This window comes from Lithobates pipiens, unplaced genomic scaffold (genome assembly GCF_037356315.1).
Source record: "Lithobates pipiens isolate NorthernLeopardFrog02 unplaced genomic scaffold, aLitPip1_a1.2 Scaffold_30, whole genome shotgun sequence".
NCBI lineage: Eukaryota > Metazoa > Chordata > Amphibia > Anura > Ranidae > Lithobates > Lithobates pipiens.
The window spans coordinates 29,381,372-29,388,133 of NW_027507791.1; the positions used below are offsets into that span (position 1 = coordinate 29,381,372).

At 46.5% G+C, this 6,762-nt stretch overlaps 1 long non-coding RNA gene across 1 annotated transcript; it reads right to left on the reverse strand.

Annotated features, from left to right (window-relative positions):
- Positions 1-3,664: 3,664 nt before the first annotated feature.
- On the reverse strand, positions 3,665-6,473 carry LOC143942037 (uncharacterized). Its single transcript, XR_013264647.1, has 2 exons — positions 6,349-6,473; positions 3,665-3,886 (listed from the first exon to the last, which is right to left on the reverse strand). It is a non-coding gene; the product is annotated as an uncharacterized LOC143942037 (long non-coding RNA).
- Between the last annotated feature and the right edge of the window lie 289 nt (positions 6,474-6,762).

Consider the following 6,762-nt stretch of genomic DNA (forward strand, 5'->3'; position numbering starts at 1 on the left):
TTTCCTCATATCTAATATCCTCCAGACCCTTTATTAGCTTTGTTGCCCTTCTTTGTAGTCGCTCCATTTCCAGTACATCCTTCCTGAGGACTGGTGCCCAGAACTGGACAGTATACTCCAGGTGCGGCCGGACCAGAGTCTTGTAGAGGGGAGAATTATCATCAGAGATTGAACTCTTTTCCCCCATCCTCATCCTCCAGGTCATTTATGAACAAATTAAATAGGATTGGCCCCAGCACGGAACCCCGATGGACCCCACTACCCACCCCCGACCATTCCGAGTACTCCCCATTTATCACCACCCTCTGAACTCGCCCTTGTAGCCAGTTTTCAATCCATGTACTCACCCTATGGTCCATGCCAACCCACCTTATTTTGTACAGTAAACGTTTATGGGGAACTTTGTCAAATGCTTATGCAAAATCCAGATACACCACATCTACGGGCCTTCCTTTATCTAGATACACCACGTCTACGGGCCTTCCTGTATCTAGATACACCACATCTACGGGCCTTCCTTTATCTAGATACACCACGTCTACGGACCTTCCTTTATCTAGATACACCACGTCTACGGGCCTTCCTTTATCTAGATACACCACGTCTACGGGCCTTCCTTTATCTAGATACACCACGTCTACGGGCCTTCCTTTATCTATATACACCACGTCTACGGACCTTCCTTTATCTAGATACACCACGTCTACGGGCCTTCCTTTATCTATATACACCACGTCTACGGGCCTTCCTTTATCTAGATACACCACGTCTACGGGCCTTCCTTTATCTATATACACCACGTCTACGGACCTTCCTTTATCTAGATACACCACGTCTACGGGCCTTCCTTTATCTAGATACACCCCGTCTACGGGCCTTCCTTTATCTAGATACACCACGTCTACGGGCCTTCCTTTATCTGGATGGCAACTCACCTCCTCATAGAAGGTTAGTAGATTGGATTGGTAAGAACGATTCTTCATGAATCCACACTGGTTACTGCTAATGATACCGTTCTCATTACTAAAATCTTGTATATAGTCCCTTATCATCCCCTCCAAGAGTTTACATACTATTGATGTTGGGCTGACTGGTCTGTGATTCCCAGGGATGTATTTTGGGCCCTTTTTAAATATTGGTGCTACATTGGCTTTTCTCCAATCCGCTGGTACCATTCCAGTCAGTAGACTGTCAGTAAAAATTAGGAACAATGGTCCTTAAGGACCCTCAGGTGGAAGCCATCTGGTCCCAGTGACTTATTCATTTTAAGTTTTTCAAGTTTGTTGTTCATGTTTTAATAGTTTGTTCTAAAATTTTGCAAACGGGTAATTTTTCTCCTTCATTGAAGTGTGCTGATTAGGCGGCACTGATAGGCTGCATTGGTGGGCACTGATAGGCTGCACTGGTGGGCACTGATAGGCATAGTTAAGGCGGCACTAATAGGCATAGATAAGGCGGCACCGATGGGCACAGATAAGGCGGCACTGATGGGCAAAGATAAGATGGCACGGATGGGTGGCACGGATGGGTGGCACGGATGGGTGGCATGGATGGGCACTGATAGGTACCACTGATAGATGGGACTGATGGGCACTGATAGGTGGCACTGATGGGCACTGATAGGTGGCACTGATAGGTGGCTCTGATAGGTGGCACTGCTGGGCACTGATGGGCGGCACTGCTGGGCACGGATGGGCGGCACTGCTGGGCACTGATGGGCGGCACTGATAGATGGGACTGATGGGCACTGATAGGTGGCACTGATGGGCACTGATAGGTGGCACTGATAGGTGGCTCTGATAGGTGGCACTGCTGGGCACTGATGTTCGGCACTGCTGGGCACGGATGGGTGGCACTGCTGGGCACTGATGGGCGGCACTGGGGTGAAGCACCTTTGAGGCAGATTGTGGGCACTGTGGGTGGCACTGTGGGTGGCACTGCTGGGTGGCACTGTGGGCACTGCTGGGTGGCACTGGGCACTGCTGGGTGGCACTATGGGCACTGCTGGGTGGCACTGACGGGGGGCACTTACTTTTATTCAGGATGGCACTGCGGGGGGCAGGTGGGCACTGGCAGGAGGCAGATGGTCGCTTGAATTGCTGACATTAGTCCCGATCACGGCCGCCGGCGATCGGCTTTTTTTTTTTCTCCTCGCGCTGTCAGCGCGAGGAGGAATACTAGCCGATTACCGGCTCCGTTCTATCACCTGATCAGCTGTCATTGGCTGACAGCTGATCACGTGATAAGGGGTCGGGATCGACCCCTTGCACGGATTGGTGATCAGGCAAGTCTCATGGACTCGCCGATCACAGAGCGCGGCGCGCGCGCCCCTCAGGGGGCGCGCAGGCCGCTCGAGCATGGGACGACGTCAATAGACGTAGTCCCGGAAAAGTAGGTCCGCGCTAATGCCGTCATTTGGCAATAGCGCGGATCCCAAGTGGTTAAAGAAATTGTTGGGATTTTTTTTTTACTCTTCTCTGCTATGTGCCTTTCATGTTCTATCTTAGCTGCCCTGATTGCACCCTTACGTTTCTTGTTGCTTTCTTTGTAAAGTTGGAATGCTGATGATGACCCCTCAGCTTTGTTTTTTTTTGTTTTTTTTTAAGGCCTTCTTCCTTTGCTTTTATATACATTTTTTACGTTGGAGTTAAGCCACTCAGGGCTTTTATTAGCTCTTTTAAATGTATTTCCCATTGGGATTCACTGGCTAATACCCTTTAATATGCTCTTAAAGCACACCAGTTTTTCCTCTGTGTTCTTTGTTCCTAAGATTTTATCCCATTAATATCTTTTAGCAAGCATCGTAGTTTAGGGAAGTTGGCTCTTTTGAAATTCAGTGTCTTTGTATTCCCCTTGTGTTTCCTATTTGTGTGATTTATACTGAAGCCAATTGACCTGTGATCGCGGTTTCCTAAATTGCCCCGTATTTCCACATCCATGATCAGATCTGCATTGTTGGTAATCAGTAGATCTAGTAACGCTTTGTTTCTTGTTGGTGCGTTTACCATCTGACCCATGAAATTGTCCTGCAAGACATTTAGGAACTGACGAGCCTTAGATTAATGCGTGGTTTCTTCAGCCCAGTCTATGTCTGGATAATTAAAATCCCCCATTATAATGACTGCAATATATTACATTCTTGGTTTTGGGTTTATTACTGCTTTAAAGCGGTTGTATACACCTGTAGGTGATTTTTACCTACAGGTAAGGTTTACCTATAAAATTAATATCTCCTAAACCTGTACGGTTTAGGAGATATTCACCTTGCATGCAGCCACTGACATCAGCTGCGCATGCGCTCTGAAGGTCTGGCGGACGCTGACGGAAAATCAGAGCTCCTTGCGAGTACACAACCACTTTAATGATTATGAAGTTATATATGAAACCAGACAGCAGGGGGCACTGTTGCAGCAAAAAATTATTGTAGACCTATATATGCAACCAGACAGCAGGGGGCACTGTTGCAGCAGTTGGTTGCTGAAAGTTGACGGCTATTTTCATTCTCATATGAAGTCAGAGAAATTGACCAACAAAATTATTTGTAGGAAGCTGACCAGATGGGACAAGACAAACATTATATATATATATATATATATATATATATATATATATATATATATAAAATATTTTTTTTTGTATAAAAACTGCAGATGAGACGACGTCATATCACACACTTTTGACTTTTATTGAAGGATTTGCACAATCACTGAATTTAGTCAGTGTTGCCCCGCCCCTTGGGCTCAGGACGCTTCTACTTAAATTTTTTTAAACGAATGAGCATGGAAGCCAATAAAATCACAAATTCCTCGAAGGTCACCTCCTTGTTCTCGTTGTCATCCATCTTACCAATAATTCCCTTCAAGATTTCCTCCTTCTTGACGTTTCCCTGTAAGACGGAATTAGAAAAATTTCTAATTTTCAGGTTTTTATTTCTGAGTCTCTGCCCCTCCCACAATGGCTATATTTCCTGCCATAGTTTGTGTCTCTGCCCCTCCCACAATGAGCAGATTTCCTGTAGTAGTTTGTGTCTCTGCCCCTCCCACAATAGGGAGATTTCCTGTAGTAGTTTGTGTCTCGGCCCCTCCCACAATGGGGTGATTTCCTGTAGTAGTTTGTGTCTCTGCCCCTCCCACAATAGGGAGATTTCCTGTAGTACTTTGTGTCTCTGCCCCTCCCACAATGGGGAGATTTCCCTGCGGTAGTTTGTGTCTCTGCCCCTCCCACAATGAGGAGATTTCCTGTAGTAGTTTGTGTCTCTGCCCCTCCCACAATGGGGAGATTTCCCCCAGTAGTTTGTGTCTCTGCCCCTCCCACAATGGGGAGATTTCCCCCAATAGTTTGTGTCTCTGCCCCTCCCACAATGAGATTTCCCCCAGTAGTTTATGTCTCTGCCCCTCCCACAATGGGGAGATTTCCTGTAGTAGTTTGTGTCTCTGCCCCTCCCACAATGGGGAGATTTCCCCCAGTAGTTTGTGTCTCTGCCCCTCCCACAATGGGGAGATTTCCCTGCGGTAGTTTGTGTCTCTGCCCCTCCCACAATGGGGAGATTTCCCTGCGGTAGTTTGTGTCTCTGCCCCTCCCACAATGGTGACAGTCCCACAGCTTTCAATTACAGTGGTGTGAAAAAGTGTTTGCCCCCTTCCTCATTTCCTGTTCCTTTGCATGTTTGTCACACTTAAGTGTTTCGGAACATCAAACCAATTTAAACAATAGTCAAGGACAACACAAGTAAACACAAAATGCAATTTGTAAATGAAGGTGTTTATTATTAAAGGTGAAAAAAAATCCAAACCATCATGGCCCTGTGTGAAAAAGTGATTGCCCCCCTTGTTAAAACATACTATAACTGTGGTTGTCCACACCTGAGTTCAATTTCTCTAGCCACACCCAGGCCTGATTATTGCCACACCTGTTCACAATCAAGGCATCACTTAAATAGGAGCTGCTTGACACAGTAAGGTCCACCAGAAGATCCTTAAAAGCTACACATCATGCCGAGACCCAAAGAAATTCAGGAACAATTGAGAAAGAAAGTAATTGAGATCTATCAGTCTGGAAAGGGTTATAAAGCCATTTCCAAAGCTTTGGGAATCCAGCGAACCACAGTGAGAGCCATTATCCACAAATGGCGAAGACATGGAACAGTGGTGAACCTTCCCAGGAGTGGCTGGCCGCCCAAAATTACCCCAAGAGCGCAGCGACGACTCATCCAAGAGGTCACAAAAGACCCCACAACAACGTCCAAGGAACTGCAGGCCTCACTTGCCTCAGTTAAGGTCAGCGTTCATGCCTCCACCATCAGGAAAAGACTGGGCAAAAATGGCCTGCATGGCAGAGTTCCAAGGAGAAAACCACTGCTGAGCAAAAAGAACATCAAAGCTCATCTCAATTTCTCCACAACACATCTTGATGATCCCCAAGACTTTTGGGACAACATTCTGTGGAGCGATGAGACAAAAGTGGAACTCTTTGGAAGGTGTGTGTCCAAGTATATCTGGCGTAGAAGGAACACTGCATTTCATAAAAAGAACATTATACCAACAGTAAAATATGGTGGTGGTAGTGTGATGGTCTGGGGCTGTTTTGCTGCTTCAGGACCTGGAAGACTTGCCGTGATAAAAGGAACTATGAATTCTGCTGTCTACCAAGAGATCCTGAAGGAGAATGTCCGACCATCTGTTCGTGTACTCAAGCTGAAACCAACTTGGGTTCTGCAGCAGGACAATGATCCTAAACACACCAGCAAGTCCACCACCGAATGGCTGAAGAAAAACAAAATGAAGACTTTGGAGTGGCCTAGCCAAAGTCCTGACCTGAATCCTATTGAGATGTTGTGGTATGACCTTAAAAAGGCCGTTCATGCTCGAAAACCCTCTAATGTAACTGAATTAGGACAATTCTGCAAAGATGAGTGGGCCAAAATTCCTCCAGGACGCTGTAAAAGCCTCATTGCACGTTATCGCAAACGCTTGGTTGCAGTTGTTGCTGCTAAGGGTGGCCCAACCAGTTATTAGGTTTAGGGGGCAATCACTTTTTCACACAGGGCCATGATGGTTTGGATTTTTTTTCACCTTTAATAATAAACACCTTTATTTACAAATTGCATTTTGTGTTTACTTGTGTTGTCCTTGACTATTGTTTAAATTGGTTTGATGTTCCGAAACACTTAAGTGTGACAAACATGCAAAGGAACAGGAAATGAGGAAGGGGGCAAACACTTTTTCACACCACTGTATTGTCTTTTCCCCATATTGGAGTCAGGAATAACATGAGACAAATGTAACAATGGGATTGGTTGCCCTCTGGGGTGTCCCCACCAATAGATTTGTCCCCTCTAGAGTCTCTTACAGAGATTGAGGGGAACTCGGTGGTGCCCAGGTCGTACAGCTGGTTGATGTTCAGTGTATTTTTGTCTCCTCCGCATCTGCGGGCGTAATGCTCAAATTTCAGGTTCATCCGGGTCATGCAATCCTCCAAGGTCATCTTCTTATACTCCTGGAAAGAGAATACAAGGTGTCAGGCACATAGTTTGGGTGATGGAGTCAGGCACAATGTCTGGGGGTGTGGTCAGTCACAAAGTTTGGGGAGTGGAGTCAGGCACAAAGTCTGGGGAAGTGTAATCAGGCATAAAGTCTGGGGGGTGGGATCGGGCACAAGGTCTGGGGGGTTGAGTCAGGCACAAAGTCTGGGGGGTGGGGCCAGGAAACAAAGTCTGGGGGGATGGGATCAGGCACAAACTCTAGGGGGAGGGTCCAGCACAAA